Genomic DNA, 18,569 nt, shown 5'->3' on the forward strand with positions numbered 1-18,569 from the left:
GATAACAGAGACACAGCCAGAGCTGCTGAATCAAACATGATGAGACGGCAACATGATCAATGTCTGATAAAAATGTAGACCCTCTGCAATGTTCACAAGTATAAAGTTTGTGAAACAGAATACATTATGCAAAGATACATGTATAAAGTAGCAGTATGCTACACATGAATTAACTATGTTGCTTGTTTTTTTCTCAATATACAATTCTCTCCTCTAACATAAAAAGACATTTTGAATTCTGAATCTATTTTTAGTGTAAACACATCTTAACTTTTTAAAATCTAATAATGAATCAAGAAAGAGGTAACAATTGCAGCCAAGGTCAAGTCAGCAGCATTATGGGATACAGGAACCAATGCAATGTGCTCTGTTGCATACTGCCTGTTTTGCATCGTGTGCACTATATATTATATTTTGCAGAAATAGTACGTTAATAGTATCCTAGTACAGAAGCTGAACAGAATATTATAAAGGAATTAACGTGGGCGAGATCCTGATTTTAATGGCATGTGAAATTTTAATATTTATTCATTCTAAGGGAATCCGATTTCTTTCTTCTTCTGTTTTGCCTCTCATGTCCCACAGGATGAGTATCAATAACCAGCTAAACTAATCACCTAAAACAGGATCACTTCACTTTAATTTGCCATCACAGTTGAAGGCCAAGAACACAGTTGAACCACCCATAGGAATTAAAATAACAAACATGCAGATATTTAGATTAGGTGTAACTATTATAGTCTGCAAACAAATATTAACCAGGGATTTTGTTGGCATTTTCAAAAACAGAGGTGGGATTACTTCCTGGGATTGCTGTTAGCTCAGAGTATTAAAACACTGTTATTGTGTACTTTTCATTTATAACGCTTATCCTCATTAGCATAATTATTTTATTTAAACCTCTTTATATTGGAGAATGCATTTCTAATTCTGTTCATGCAGAAACGTATTAATGTGTACAGGATTCTCAAAGGGCCACACAAAGGGTTTTGTTTACTCACCCTCATGTCGGTCAAAACCTGTATGACTTTCTTTTTCAGAGAAACCCAGAAGGAGATATTTTGTAGAATGTACAAGCTGTGCTTTTCCATATGTTGAAAGACAATAGTAATGAAATGGGAACTCTCCCATAAATGTAAAGCACTATAATAACATTAAAAGTCTTTTAAAGCCATTAGACATATTCATCAAAAAAATAAAATAATAATAATTCCCTTTTTTAAAGAATGTTTCTTAAATTTCTTAAATTCTTAATAATTTAATATTATAAAATAATAATTTTCTCTACAAATATTTCATCGATCAAGTCAAGTTTGTTCAGTTGTTCAGAAGCAAAACTAGTGATGGCAGATTTGCAAAATAATCGCTTTTTTGAAACTAATTGTTAATATTTGTTTGCAAAAAGGTCTGAAATGGTTTGGGATTCAATTGGATTCTTTCAGACAGTTCACTCATGCACTGAATCTTTTCCAGAAGTTTCTCACACTTAAATAATTATATATTTTATATATGGCCACAAAAAGAGGTGGCTATTTATTCATTGTAAGAAAACATGCAAATGTCCAACCCGATCTCACGGCAATTCGTATACATATTTTACAAGGTGGCTTATTTGTACGAATTCATACGACCACACTCGTACAATTTCATACTATTTTTGCCAAATCGTACGTATTTTACGAGTTGCACAATTCGTATGAATTTGTACGAATGACCTACACCTAACCCCTCCCCTAAACCTAACCGTTAGACAAATCGTATAAAATAGTACGAGTGAGGTCGTACAAATTTGTACGAATAAGCCACCTCGTAAAATACGTACGAATTGGTCGTGAGATAGCATTGAAATGTCATATTGTTTGTTAACGATGAAATCAACTTTTTTTTTGCATATGTAGTTACTCTGTAGGTAAACATGATTTTAATAATTTACTGTATATATGGACTCGTTCATCACCCAAGCTGAAGTCACCGAGGTAGTCAAGAAACTCCTTGGTGGCAAGGCACCGGGGGTGGATGAGATCCGCCCTGAGTACCTCAAGTCTCTGGATGTTGTGGGGCTGTCTTGGCTGACACGCCTCTGCAGCATCGCGTGGCAGTCGGGGATGGTGCCTCTGGGATGGCAGACCGGGGTGGTGGTCCCTCTTTTTAAGAAGGGGGACCGGAGGGTGTGTTCCAACTACAGGGGGATCACACTTCTCAGCCTCCCTGGGAAAGTCTATGCCAGGGTACTGGAGAGGAGAATCCGGCCAATAGTAGAACCTCGGATTCAGGAGGAACAGTGTGGTTTTCGTCCAGGCCGTGGAACACTGGACCAGCTCTATACCCTCTACAGGGTGCTGGAGGGTTCATGGGAGTTTGCCCAACCAGTCCACATGTGCTTTGTGGATTTGGAGAAGGCATTCGACTGTGTCCCTCGCGGCGGCCTGTGGAGGGTGCTCCGGGAGTATGGGGTCAGGGGCCCTTTGCTAAGGGCTATCCGGTCCCTGTACGACCGGAGCAGGAGCTTGGTTCGTATTGCCAGCAGTAAGTCAGACTTGTTCCCGGTGCGTGTTGGACTCCGGCAGGGCTGCCCTTTGTCGCCGGTTCTGTTCATGATTTTTATGGACAGAATTTCTAGGCGCAGCCAGGGGCCGGAGGGGGTCAGGTTTGGTGACAACACGTTTTCGTCTCTGCTCTTTGCGGATGATGTTGTCGTGTTGGCCTCATCAAGCCAGGACCTTCAGCATGCACTGGGACGGTTTGCAGCCGAGTGTGAAGCGGCTGGGATGAGAATCAGCACCTCCAAATCCGAGGCCATGGTCCTCAGTCGGAAAAGGGTGGCTTGCCCACTTCAGGTTGGTGGAGAGTTCCTGCCTCAAGTGGAGGAGTTTAAGTATCTTGGGGTCTTGTTCACGAGTGAGGGAAGGATGGAACGGGAGATTGACAGACGGAGCGGTGCAGCTTCTGCAGTAATGCGGTCGATGTACCGGTCTGTCGTGGTGAAGAAAGAGCTGAGCCGCAAGGCGAAGCTCTCGATTTACCGGTCAATCTACGTTCCTACTCTCACCTATGGTCATGAGCTTTGGGTCATGACCGAAAGGACAAGATCCCGGATACAGGCGGCCGAAATGAGCTTTCTCCGCAGGGTGACTGGGCGATCCCTTAAAGATAGGGTGAGAAGCTCAGTCACCCGGGAGGAGCTCAGAGTAGAGCCGCTGCTCCTCCACATAGAGAGGGGTCAGTTGAGGTGGCTCGGGCATCTGTTCCGGATGCCTCCTGGACGCCTTCCCCAGGAAGGTGTTCTGGGCGCGTCCCACTGGGAGGAGACCCCGGGGAAGACCTAGGACACGCTGGAGAGACTATGTCTCCCGGCTGGCCTGGGAACGCCTCGGTGTCCCCCCAGAAGAGCTGGAGGAAGTGTCTAGGGAGAGGGAAGTCTGGGGTTCTCTGCTTAGACTGCTGCCCCCGCGACCCGGCCCCGGATAAGCGGAAGAAGATGGATGGATGGATGTATATCCAAAGAGAGTAGCAAAATATGGACACACTTTTGCAGTACTGATGAAAGCTTAGAAACACGGCTGAGATTATGATATCATTTTTATTTCCTCGCAAAAAAAAACTACTGTATGGCTTCAAAAGAGTCATATGCTGTGATGTAGGCCTAAAGAAAAGAGCAGTAAATCACTGTTGATGACTGTCACTTCTGGGTGAAGTATATTTTCAAAAGGGCACACTTACAGTACAGTCAGATGAAAATGCATGAGTCTTATCTTCCCTAGGTAGATGGTCATTAATAACATTTCAGCCAAAGTTTCAACATGTGGATTTGCACATGATCAAATTCAAATATCCCATCAATCCATCAGACCATGCATGATGCAGATATCAGAAATGACCCTCACAGGGCATTCATATTGAACTGGTTCAGCGTAAAAAAAAGTATCAACCTTAACATGCGCCACACTGGCACTGGAGTTTATGGATGCTGATGTTTTAAACATTGTTTTTTGCCCACTGAAGTCCCTTCATAAAGCAAATTCAATAAAGCAGCATCAGCGATCAATATCAATATAATAAGACTCATGCAAAACCCCCTTTGTTTTGAATTATTCCAAATGTTTAATTATATTGTCAGGCATTTCCAAGGTACTGTTTATATCTCAGGTTTATGTGGCAGACTATATAACCTTCTCATCAGATGGAAGTTAAAAATAGTCGAGCCCCCCGCCCCTTCCTTGTTTCTTTCTTTCTTCACCTGCCTCTGCTCACCTTTTTCCTCATCCTCCTTCACCACCTCATGTAGTGTGGATCCCACCCTCCGTTTCTCCACACGCACTGAAGAGTGAAGTGTGCGACACCACAGTTTAAACAAGCACCAATCTCGACGGTAAGCATCGTTTATGACTGAACAATGGTGACGCACTCCATTAGTCATTCTCCAAAGTTCACAAGTATCAATAACCTCCCGTCTGTTTCCAAGACACAGCAGAGATGCACTGGAGGCAAAGCAAAATTACACTCCTATAGGTCTCTTAAATATATCATCGAAGGCAGTGTGAGAGTGTGAATGTGCGTGTGGCAGCAGGGGAATGAGAGACGGAGCGATTGGAGCGCAGTGCCAGCGCTTTCTTACAGATGTGTCCACTAGCAGCGCTCCTGGTTGGCACGGGATGAATGATTCTGCACTCTTAAAAATAAAGGTGCTTCAAAAGGTTCTTCAAGCGATGCAATAGAAGAACCATTTTTGGTTCCACAAGAACTGTTCAGTCAAAGGTTCTTTGTGGAACCACCTCTTTCTTACCTTTTTGTTATCTGAAGAAGAACGAAAAGAACCTTTTGTGAAGCAGAAAGCTTCTTCAGATGTTAAAGGTTCTTAATCGAACCATAGACAGAAGGGTTCTTCTATGGCATCGTGAAGCACCTTTATTTTTAGAGTGTGGTGCATGAGAGTTTGCACATCTGGAGGTGAGAAGTGTGTGTTTTTAAAGACTTGACACATCCACACAAAGATAAAACGGCAGATGCATTATGAGGGCATTTTGTCAAAAAGGTATTGTTTATGAAAATATAGATAGGGTCTCTATGAGGGTTATGTTTAGGTTTAGATAATAAAAACAGCACTGTCTCACGATAAAATAATAGAAGTTAATAGAAAGTAATAGAAAAATAAACATGTGCATGTTTTTGTTTATTAGAAGCAGCTTTGGAGATGCTGCATGAGATAAAAAGATCACACCTTAATGATCCCAGTTTGAGAACAACTGACACTTTCTTTACTCTTTTATCTTGACTAATGTCTGTGTTTTAATTGATAACAATCATTTCATCCAAAAAGCCTCTTTACTTTTAGACTGAATGATGCTGAAGTGAATTAGAAATAAAGAGTCTTACCTTACGTGAAGGTTAGCACTTCCTCTATATGCCAGAGAGTCAGTCAGCGATGCAGTCAAAGCACTTGTCTCTGTTTCTTAATGTAAACACCGCAAACTACTTCATGAAATCTTGGTGTACCACAAGACTCCTTATATTTCAGTCACTAAGAGATTTTTTTTTGGCTTGCTTTGCGTTATGCCAGCAGCTGTTTGTTTGCACTGCTTCTTTTGTGTGTCTGTACTGTATGTTGACAGCTTCACTGAGTTGAGCGTGCTCTTCCACTCTCCTCAGCAACACTCGCTCTCTTGCTCGCTCTCGGCTTTGTTCATTCCTCCATCTGAGACGATTCATCAGCGTGAGAATGAGAGGGGGGACAGGAGAGACGGTTGTGTGAAGGGGGGAAGACAGAACGACACAGTTATGGTTCGTGTTACGTTCGTTGAACGCACAGGAGAGTTTTGATGCATGAATGAATATTCAGAAGAAAAAAAATTGCGGCCAATATGATGCTGTTTTATTAAAACGACATGTGCACCCCTGTACAGATAAGGATGGTATATTCTTACCTAGAGAGAGAGAGAGAAAGAGAGAGGGAGAGAGAGAGAGAGGCATACACTGGAGGAGATACTGTATATAAGATAAGAAAAATCACTTTCAAGTAATAATAGGACTGGCTACAACAAAGAACATTTCAAAACTCAATGTGAACAAATGACAATAGCAATAAAGTGAATCTCACAAACCCTGTCCAGAACACACAAGTTAAATTGCACTCAAATCCAAAGAAAATGAATCATAGCTATATGAGGAGGAACATAAGGGAAGTCATTGTGACATTATTTTCAAGAAAAGACCAATTCTATAGGCTGCTCACCCTCATGCTGCTCATGCCTGTGGAACATAAAAGTTATTGTGAAGAATGTTGGTTTATGGACTATTGAAAAATAAAATAGTTCTCTCATGAACAAACAGAACATCAAACTTGACACAATGCCTCTGAAGGCATATTATTTGACTGGAAGGCTAATCGAGGGGAATACTTTCAGTGAATAACAACTCAAATACCTTTTGTTTCTCACACAAAGCTAGAAGACTTAAATATAGGATTTCACATGAGCCACATGGACTTTAATGATGATTTTATCCCTCTTTTAGCGCTTGACAAACATGCTGTTGTGACAAGAAGTGTTCTTAATTGTATTGAATATGCACTTTGTACTTCAAAAAATACTTTTACTGGAAGGGAATATAATATTAATTAAAATCCACTTAAGTGTACTTATACTTGAAAGTTCATTTGAAATCTTTACGTTTTTTTTTCGACCATTCAGTATTATACAACACTTAGTTCAAATTTGCTGAATGTAGTAAATTGCAACTACATCATTATAAATGTGCAATTAAAATATATTTAAATACCAGCTGATACATAAGTTTCAATACAAATGACATTTAAATGGATTTCCGTTTACCATAAATGCTTGCCATTGCATTTGCAGCCCCCTTAAAAATAGTTCAAAGACAGTATAAGTAATTGCTTGTAAAGATAGACTTAAGTCTTACTTAAGTGAGTTCAAACTAAGTCCATTTAATAAAAAACTCAACTATAATACATTTTCAGCTATTTGTCATAATTAGTTTCAGTTTGCACTTAAGTGCATTATTTTAAAGCACCTTATTTCTATAAAAAGTACTCTTTAAATTAAAGTGTGCTTCTTTTCACAAGAGCGACATGAGGATGAGTAAACAATGACAACATTTTCAACATGCAAATTTTCATACTTTATATATGTTCAAGTATTACTTACTAACCATGTGAAGTTATTGCTAATGTAACAACTATGTAAAGCAAATAAACCTTCTGGGTTTCATTTGATACTTCATTCCGAGACTGTTTAGAGAGGACAATCCACCCACAGGAATTACATCAGTATCACATAACCAGGAGCTCATCCATCCGACCCATCTCTAAAAGGACGATTAAATGAAAAGCATATTTTTAGGTAAGACTTGCATAATATAAGCACTTAATAAAAACACAAGCTGCATATTACTGCTTTTAAACCCGCTCAATAACCTGTCTCGAACCCTTCAGCTGTAAATGCATCACCATAAACACAAATCTTTGTATTTATAGAGCTTATTTGGAACAGAAAACACGTATATCAGAGAAGCACACCCACATGCAGACACACGGTATCCATCATGATGCTAAACAACAGTATTTGGATGACATTTAGATCCCTGCTGGCTTTTTAATTAAAGAAACTGCCATTGTGAAGAAGGCGAACGCTGCAGATATAAAGATCCACAGGCATTTCTTTTTTTAGAAAGGATTTTGGCCCTTCATCTCGCAGTTAACCTTCACATTTACCAGCTATAAGAATGATTTTTAATTATGCCTTTAGGTTTCGGGATACACACGTTTGATCATTTAAGCGCAAAAGACTGTTGCGTAACAAACCAATGGATGCATGTTTAATCATAAAATCGCATTATGAAATGTTTCCATGCCGCACCTAATATTTGGAAAATGATAAAAAGCGATGAGCTCCATTATGACACTTCATCATGTTATCTTAGAGAAGCTGCATGTGTAATCACTTCCTTTGCTTGTTCAGTGCCTCCACCGAGCACAAATGTCTCATCTCTCCGGGTTTCATCATGTTTAGGCACTGGAGTGTGTGAGTCTCGGATGATGATGATGATGATGATGATGATGATGGATTTGCTATTAGGTCTGTGATATTGCATAGAGAGTGGAAACCAGAGTGGAACTAGAATAGAGAAAAACCGAACACTTACTCTATTGTGTGATTGGGTGGGGTTGCAGGATAATTGCATCTTTCCATTGCTGATATGATGACAAATAGAATTGGTTTGAATAGTAATAGACCTATACATCATCCAGGCTGATTTCCTGGCCAATATTTGGCTGTTATTGAATTAAACGAATTGATAACTTGGACCCATTTGTCAATTAACATGGTTTTTTTGCTTTCTACCAGCAGCCTTCATGTGCATTTTATGTAATATGTAAAATATATACAGTACAGACCAAAAGTTTGGACACACCTTCTCATTCAAAGAGTTTTCTTTATTTTCATGACTATGAAAATTGTAGATTCACACTGAAGGCATCAAAACTATGAATTAACACACGTGGAATTATATATGGAATTATATACATAACAAAAAAGTGTGAAACCACTGAAAATATGTCATATTCTAGGTTCTTCAAAGTAGCCACCTTTTGCTTCGATTACTGCTTTGCACACTCTTGGCATTCTCTTGATGAGCTTCAAGAGGTAGTCACCTGAAATGGTCTTCCAACAGTCTTGAAGGAGTTCCCTGAGAGATGCTTAGCACTTGTTGGCCCTTTCGCCTTCTGTCTGCAGTCCAGCTCACCCCTAAACCATCTCGATTGGGTTCAGATCCGGTGACTGTGGAGGCCAGGTCATCTGGCGCAGCACCCCATCACTCTCCTTCTTGGTCAAATAGCCCTTGATGCCTTCAGTGTGACTCTACAATTTTCATAGTCATGAAAATAAAGAAAACTCTTTGAATGAGAAGGTGTGTCCAAACTTTTGGTCTGTACTGTATATATTTACAATATTCAAAAGAATATGCAAACTGAATCTAATGTTTTCTTTTCATGATAATTGCAATTAAATATTGGTTATATTTATATTAAATGCAGTTATTCAAATGAAGAGTGTTGTGACTCACTTGAATAGGATGTTTATAGGCCTATGTAATGTCATAAATCTCTTGATATGAAATGTGATTGTGCACTGCTGAATGCATTTCATTTCTATTGAAACTTGCACTTACATCTATTAGTAATTACACATTCATAATGATAAAGTTGCAATTTAAGTGACCTTATATTTCATTAACGTTATATTATCCTTTAAGTAAATTTTATTATTATTATTAATATACTTTTAGGATTTGCAGTACACTACAAGTGCACATTCCATACAATTAAATGCACTTCTTTTTTCCAAAAGGCAAATTTCAAAATAACATAATTAAACCACAGCCTCCAAAATATCATTATGTTTGAAGCCTATGCTTCTAGGCCTACATTGTTCTGTCTTTCATTCAATCATTCATTAATTGTTCTTTTTTTTTTTAAATAAAAGTTGCAAAAACCTTTTTTTAAATCGAAATGTAAAAAAAAAAAACTGTTTATTTACAAGAAAATACAATGTCAGTGTTTCTGCTTTAAAATTGCACTGTTACATGCTGTTACCTACCTTTTTATTTTATTTTATTTTACAAACAAACTAATAAAGAGTAGGAAAAAACTCAAAATCATTTGCTTAGCCCATGTTGTTCTAAAAAAAAAAAAAGTAGTGAAAAAGAAAAGGAGATGTATTGTGGGTGAAAGGATGTTGATTACAGCTGTCAAGCTTCAAAAAGCACATTTAAAAATGTTGTAAAGTTTTTAAACTATATCAAGATAAGTCTACAGCTTTGCAAGAACAGACTGATGTGTATTCACCAATGTTAGTTTAAAACATCTAACTACTAGCGAGCAGAAGGTGAAATCCAGGCAGCTTCTTTTACTTTATCTGCCAAACACACTTAGTCTGCATCCTCCTCCTCATACGTGATTACGGAGACGCTGTGTGAGATGTCACCTCCAAAACTCTTCACTTTGACTTTGATTCTGTTATAAACTGCCTATCTTTGCATATTAGACAAGAACTTTATTGGCTTACCTTTATTTGCCGGACATTTCAGTTTATCAGAGATCGGTTTATTTGAAAAATATGCTTCAGTGTCATTCCTGCATCCCCCAGAATGTTCCTGTAGTAAACACTGTCTTTGGCTGCTCTGCCTTCAGATCACTGGAACCAACAGCAGAATATTCTGATAGGCTAATTATAGAATTACATAGTCATATCCCAATTATAAAAAGATTTTATTGCTTAAAACCCTTTCATGCATGAATTATGATAACCTCAGTCAGGATTTTTTTCCTATGTGTTTTTATTGCTCTTAGGGCATGAAAAACAAGAATTGATTTTTATTTTATTTTTTTACAAATTTTTCAAAGAGATCTTCAGATGTCCACTTGAGTAGACAGCATGCGGTTGGTTTAAACTGAAGATATACTGTAATTAAATATAAGACAATAATCAAACAGATAAAGTATGTGAATTTAACAAACTAATCAATGCAATTATATCAAATAATGTGAAAACTATAAAATATATGCAAAAAATATAAATGCAAAATATTGCAATGGCTTCATACAACTTCATACAAGTTGCACTTTGCGTATCTATGATATCAGAACATGAGGACGTGATTCCATTAGAATTTTCTACAGCCTGTCAAGGTACAACTGTGGAAACCACTCGATGCTCCCTCCAGTGCACCAGAGTATGGAGATTTACCCTTATTAGCTGATAATTATGATTATGTTCAAGATGGACATGCACATTTCTATCATAGCCCTCCTCTGAGAAAACCTAGCGATATGTTTTTTCAATCTCATCTGAAATGATCAGTGTCGGGGGTAACGCATTACAAGTAACATGCATAACCCATTCAGATTACTTTTTTGATGTTCAACTGAACAAGCAGAAGAATAAATACAACCCGAATTCCGGAAAAGTTCCGTATGCACTTATGCACCCCCATACCATCAGAGATGCTGGCTTTTGAACTGAACGCTGATAACATGCTGGAAGGTCTCCCTCCTCTTTAGCCCGGAGGACACGGCGTCCGTGATTTCCAACAAGAATGTCAAATTTGGACTCGTCTGACCATAAAACACTATTCCACTTTGAAATAGTCCATTTTAAATGAGCCTTGGCCCACAGGACACGACGGCGCTTCTGGACCATGTTCACATATGGCTTCCTTTTTGCATGATAGAGCTTTAGTTGGCATCTGCTGATGGCACGGCGGATTGTGTTTACCGACAGTGGTTTCTGAAAGTATTCCTGGGCCCATTTAGTAATGTCATTGACACAATCATGCCGATGAGTGATGCAGTGTCGTCTGAGAGCCCGAAGACCACGAGCATCCAATAAAGGTCTCCGGCCTTGTCCCTTACGCACAGAGATTTCTCCAGTTTCTCTGAATCTTTTGATGATGTTATGCACTGTAGATGATGAGATTTGCAAAGCCTTTGCAATTTGACGTTGAGGAACATTGTTTTTAAAGTTTTCCACAATTTTTTTACGCAGTCTTTCACAGTTTGGAGAGCCTCTGCCCATCTTTACTTCTGAGAGACTCTGCTTCTCTAAGACAAAGCTTTTATAGCTAATCATGTTACAGACCTGATATCAATTAACTTAATTAATCACTAGATGTTCTCCCAGCTGAATCTTTTCAAAACTGCTTGCTTTTTTAGCCATTTGTTGCCCCCGTGCCAACTTTTTTGAGACCTGTAGCAGGCATTAAATTTTAAATGAGCTAATTAAGTGGATAAAAGTGTAAAATTTCTCAGTTTAAACATTTGCTACGTTATCTATGTTCTATTGTGAATAAAATGTTGGCTCATGTGATTTGTTTAGTTTTCATTTTATTAAAATTTAAAAAACGTCCCAACTTTTCCGGAATTCGGGTTGTAAATCAATCATTATTTAGGTCATACAGTAGATGCACAGCACCCCAGAAGTGTGTATATGACAGAGAGTGAACTGACTGAAAGTTAGCGGGAAAGTGTGTGGATGAAAGAGTCTAGATGCTGTAGAAAGAAAATGCTGAAGTTTCCAGCCTGCAGTTTTACTGAGATTGCCTTTAAATCTCTCTTCTCAGAATCTGTCATCTGCTCTAATCACTAATACCTGGAATCCAGTGCGACTCGGAGCTGATAGATGGAGGTAATTTGAAACAGACCCATATGTGACCTCACCTTCACAAGGCTGTGTGTGCATTTACAGAAGAGCAAAATTACCTCCAGTCAGGATAAAAAGTTAGCTCACTCAATGCACTGCAGAAATAAATGGCTTTTATTGGCAGAAATAAGTCATTTAAGCACATCAAGCAGCATATATTGATGCTCCATCGATTTGTTGCCACATGATTCAGCTTCATCATCAACAATTAGGCTGTTAATTACACTTTAAAACTCTTATCATGTTTCAGAGAGTTGTATTTTTATAACAAAGTCTTACTGCTTCTATTATTCCCATACAGAGACATAAGTACAGTCTGCGTTATTCTTGTGATGCATTAGCACAGCTATATTGATTTCAGCAGTCGTTGCCTCTGGAGGCAAATGTGACAGCAAACGTTCTTCAGTCAGATGCATAGGAGCCCCAGATCTGAGCTGTTCCTTCTGCATGATCATCACAAAAAGAATTCAAATTCCAGCATTGTCTGAAGTAAATGTGAGCGTGGCTGCCTGTGCTCCGGCACTTATTTGAATTCAGTTTCAATTTATCTGCAAAGTACTTTTCAAAATACACATTGTCCCAAAGCAGCTGTGAAAGAATAGTTCCATACTGCAGGAAATCTGAAATTGGTTTTCTTTCCTTAAACTGATAGTCCAATGAATCATTTAGTCACCATCATATCATACCAAACTATAAAAAAAGATGCTGAAAAAAAAAACATTTAAGGATCTTTCTTTCTCTCATTTGTGCACCCACTTTCTTTCCTCCCGTGTGTTTTCAGTATGCTTCTGTTGTCTCTCAACACTCTGTGAGAGAGGATCCGAACGCAGATTGACCACTGACAGGGTTTATTAACACAACAGACAGTGGAAACAGAAAACGGTGAGGATGAGAACAGGTTGGAGAAGTGCAGGACCAGGCAGATGGTGGTGGTGGAGAGCAGACAAGACACAATGAAGCAGACTGGAGAAAATAAAGAACCAATCAAATTAAAAGCAACAAAATGAATAGTAAATGGAAAAGAATGTAAACAAAACTAAAGTAAATCAGTAAAAAAATAGCAAACAGAATACAAGACAAAAGTACAAGGCTACAGAAATTGTTAGAGAAAAGGCTAAAGAGAATACTGAAAATGAAACTTTAAAAAAAGAAGCTTTGAAAGCTACTGAATCAAAAGCAACGAGGAGCAAAACCTTGACAAGGAAATGCAAGAAACTAGCAAAAGCTGACGGTTTGTCTAAATACCCAAACTTGCAGTCTTGGCCCCTTGAGAATATGTGCATGCTACAGGAAGTAAGCCTGCAAGACTGTCCCAGGCTTTAAAAACACCAAAACGTAGTGCACTAAATGCACACTAAATCCACACTATCAAGCTCTGGAGCGGCATTCAAGGCTAAGTGTATCCCATCATGCATCACGTTTTTTAAAATAAATTGTGAAACTTTTTGCCAATATCTTGCAAGAGGTTGTGGAATCCTTTCCACCGTGAGATAAATATTTATAACGTAGATATTAGCTATAATCTGAAAGTAAAACATGATGTGTTGTGTGCAAAGTTGATAATTACATGATGAGAAGCACAACAGTTATTAAATTGTGCCATCTGTTATAGAGACTAGCCTACTGAAGTTTATTTTAAAATGCAATCACCATAAAACCTAGTGAAAAATAAATATACTAAAATGTGTTTGAAATGCATTTATTTCATGCTAAGTACAAATACATTTAGATATGTGCTTTGCTTGAATTAATTAACAACTAATTTTATGCTTAATGCACTTTAATTGTGTTTAAGTAGTGCTGAGGTCCAACTAAAGAAGTTTCAATATTACTTTTTTACTGGTGAACACTTGCATTACAACACTATAAGTGTGTCCCATCGAGTAATGAAAAGTTCTACACACTTGAATGCTTGGGCCAAATCTGGAAATATGTCAAGTGGTCGAGTGGTCAAGTTCAAAAAACACAAGTGTGGTTCATAGAAAATCAATTCTTAAAATTAATAAATTAATTTGTTAACATTACAGTGCATATTTAAAATGTTCTAAATCATGTACTATGTAGTGTTGTTCAAATACTGTTGACATGGTTGCCAGGGTGCTGTTAGATGCTTTTTTTATTTTTTACTGGCCCACCCCCAAATTGTAAAAAGGGATAGTTCACTAAAAATGTAGCTCATACTATGGAAGTCAATTGGGTGAAAAACAACATTACACTGGACCTCACTGATTTTCAATTTATAGACAAACCAAACAAAAACAAAAAAACAAACAAAACAACAACAACAACAAAAAACACCAACACAAAAAACCAAACAAAACAAAACATCAAAACACAGGAAACAAAACAAGACAAATCAAAGACGAAGAAAAACAAACAAAGGCAAATAAAGCAAAACAAAACAATGATTCATTATTCAAATCTTCTTTTATCTTCCACAGAGGAAAACATAATCATACAGATAAGACTTGAGGCTGAATAAATGATGACAGAACTCTCATTTTTGTGTGAATAAATCCCTGTAATAGAGGATGTGGCCTCAGATTGGATCAGTTAATGAAATGAACAGCCAACAACAGACTCCAGTTAATATATAATAATGATGATACAAATATTTCCTGTTCTGGTGTTCTTACTGACACACATTGTTAAAGCACTCAAGCCCTTCTAACCAGGATCTTCTCAGGCAAAACAAGTATTTTACTTTATAAACCCCCAGTGAGCAAAGCCAAAGGCGAACGTGAAGATCTTACTAAGATGTTGAAATAGATGCGGAGGAAACCTTGGAAGTTACAAGCACTCAGCTGGGGAAACCCTTCTTGATGGCACATTTAAACACATGCAAAGCATACATACAAATATATCACGCAGTAATAATTATGCTAATGATTAATTTAGAATCTTAATCTAGTAGAATCTTTTAGGAGAATTCTCTAATAATTCTCTACTAGAATTAGTAGTGAACCTCAGGATGGGCAAGACATGAAAAGAACGACAAAAGATGTATACAAAAAGAATAAATGTGTAAAAAAAAAAAAAATGTTTAGTCTATGCTTTTCTGTGGTGTTTTATTGTCCACTAGGCAAAAATCATTTGGAAAAGAAATACTATCTCTTCTCAACAAGCAATCTGAGGAATCATTTATATCCATTGCAGGATGATTTATGCATCGAGGGGTTCGTTCAAATCCCTTACCTTAAGTATGAGCAATAGTAATAGCGATGCTTGCCCTCGTAAACATCATACTGAATAACAAGAACAAGAGCATCAGCAGAGCTTATGGCACAAAATCAATAGGCAAGAAAAACATAAACTACTAACTTATTCTACTTCTGTGAATTAAAACAAGAACTTTGTATATAAAGATCACAAAAGGGATAATAAATCACTGTATATATTCCAATCTAATATGACAAATGTTGGAAACAGAAGCCTGTGAATAAGCCTTCTAATGCATTTTACTTTATACAGCACTTCGGGTCCTTTAATCTGATTGGACAAGCAGCGGTGCATGAGTGAGTTCTTCAGATCTGCAGCATTTGCATCTGCATCAGTCAGTCTGCGCATTTGCTCAGAGATGCACAGTGCTGACAATGTAACAGGCAATGCATTACAAGTAACGTGGGATATGTAATCAGATGACTTTTTAAAGTATTGTATTACATTTTCATTTACGAAAATATCAGAGTTACTTTTTCAAATAAGTGATCCCATTTATTGACTGACAGCTCTTCTGTCCCTTTGCTAAGAGAAATCATGAGTACGTGTAGAGGCGGTGTGTGCACTGCATTACTTTTAAAAGTAACTTTCCCCAAAACTGGTATCAAGCAATATTAAAATGTAAGTTTCTCAATATTAACCTCTGGTTTATTAACAAGATGATTTGAGTGACAGTTCATCCTTCAGTTCATACCTTTAAGCTCTGTAGATTGATTGATTGATAGACTGATTGATGTTAAGAAAGCATTTATAGTTTATATAATATATTAAAATAATAAATACAATAAATTGCTTTATACTCTAAATTTATATCAAATGCATTTGAACTAATTAGTTGAATAGTTGAGAGATTTTCAGACCTACTTCAATTAACTTTAATACTTTACATTTATTTCATGATGTCTATTGACTTTGGTTACTGTGATGCCTTGTTTGGTTAATATTACATCAGTTAAATGACTTGAATGAATGATCAAATTCTATATTCAGTTGGGTATTAACTCCATTCATTAATATACAGTAGTAAAAGCTGTTTTCTGATCTTATCAGTATTTAATACCGTGTTTAGTGAACATGAGGGAGAGGTTTAAAGTAATGAGGTTTGTTGTTGTCATGCAAGGTTATATCAGTCCAATTGCTGTACATCTTCATTGTTTCATCCTGCAGCATCAAACATTTATTTTCAGTAAATAAACGGAAGGCAAATATGAGATTGACATTTACTGGCATATTACTGATGTTAGTTGTCATAATGGGCACCTCCCAAATCCCAAAAGTGTCTGCAGAGCTGAAATAACTGCTACTCTCATATTCCCATTCTAACAGAAATGAGGTCAGAAACTGTCAGGATTTACTGAGACAAATACCAAACAAACGCCTGCCTGCTCAAATACACTTCTACAGAACACCATCCATCCATCCATCCATCCATCCATCTATCTATCTATCTATCTATCCATCCATCCATCCATCCATCCATCCATCCATCCATCCATCCATCCATCCATCTATCTATCTATCTATCTATCTATCTATCTATCTATCTATCTATCTATCTATCTATCTATTTATTTATCTATCTATCTATCTATCTATTTATTTATCTATCTATCATCCATTATCCACCCATCCTCCCATCCATCCATCTATCATCAATTTCATCATCCGTCTATCAATTTATTATTTATCCATCCATCCACACATAAATACATCCAACCATATATAATTAATACATTCCATCATCCATCCAACCAGCCATATATCATCCATTCCATCATCCATCCCTCCACCTATCCATCCAACCAAACATGTATCATCCATCAATCCAACCATATATTACAGTTTTTCTCGATTGGTTTGGCTCATTTCTTGAAACCGAGATGACATTCTCAAAATAACATGGACAAATCTCCAAACCACCTTGCAATTGTTCACAACAGAATGTCATTTTTCATTGGTTTTATCAAATTGCAAATGCTTTAGTACATGTCTCAAGTGACTCTGTGCTTTTTTTCAAATGATTATGTACAAGTAGCTACAGTTAGCACAATGAGCCCACATTTAGCACATTTTCCAAATAAATAGATCTTGCTGATCTAAACTGATTAGTTGATTTTTCAGTGAAATGGTTACTCTCCCCAAAACATATCAGCATGGTTTCATTGTGTAAGTCATCATATGCACAATTGTCTGTTCAACTGTCAAAATTAGTCAAAGATATAATACCATGAAAGAATTTCTTGGAACATTTGATAAATTTATGACAGTACTTGACAATCAATCAGGTGAAATTAGAACTAACGAAGGAGCAGTTTCCCACATCTCAGATGACCAATCAAACAGTTTGTTTAGTTACCTGACAGGTGTTGTCTATGATTATGACTGCTGCCAAAAGTATATAGACAGAGCTTGGCCCGGGGCCAGTTTCATTTGCAGTGTGAACATGGAAGCACCTCGCCAAGTACAACAGCAACTTCCTGCTCGAGGAAGAGGAGGAGTGAGAATGCGTGGAGGAATAGGGGGAAGAGGCCGAGGAGCACGGAGGCACCATGATGTCCCAGATGAAATCCGGGCCACCCTTATTGACCACGTTATAAACCATCGCCTCACAATGGCAGAGGCAGGTCGCCGAGTGCAGCCTAATGTGCCTCGGTCTACAGTCTCCTCCATCATCCAAACCGTTCGCAGGGAAAACAGGTACAGAACTATTCTATTGAACTATTCAGTGTTGGTGTGTGTGTGTACTGTAATATCTTCATGTGATGTTATATGATACTATAAAAATGACAAAGAAAAAAAATGGAGAAAATACTGTGAATAGTATTCCAGTCACTGTGCAGTGCATCACACTTTTAGTACCATAAAACAGCAGTACAATTACATTGGTAACTCATTTTGTAACAAATTTACAGTGATGACCTTTGACTTGTATGTCTAGGATTGGACGACAGCCTCAAGTGGGTGGCAGAAGAAAACTTCTAAATGAACAACAAGAACGAGAAATATGCAACATGGTCATTGCAAATAATGCCATCACACTGAGACAGATTCGTAATGCAATCCTTCTAGACAATGTAATGTTCCAAAATATAAACTCTATCAGCATCTCCACAATAGACCGGGTATTGAAGA

The sequence above is a fragment of the Carassius carassius genome, chromosome 21 (assembly GCF_963082965.1).
Source record: "Carassius carassius chromosome 21, fCarCar2.1, whole genome shotgun sequence".
NCBI classification, from domain to species: domain Eukaryota; kingdom Metazoa; phylum Chordata; class Actinopteri; order Cypriniformes; family Cyprinidae; genus Carassius; species Carassius carassius.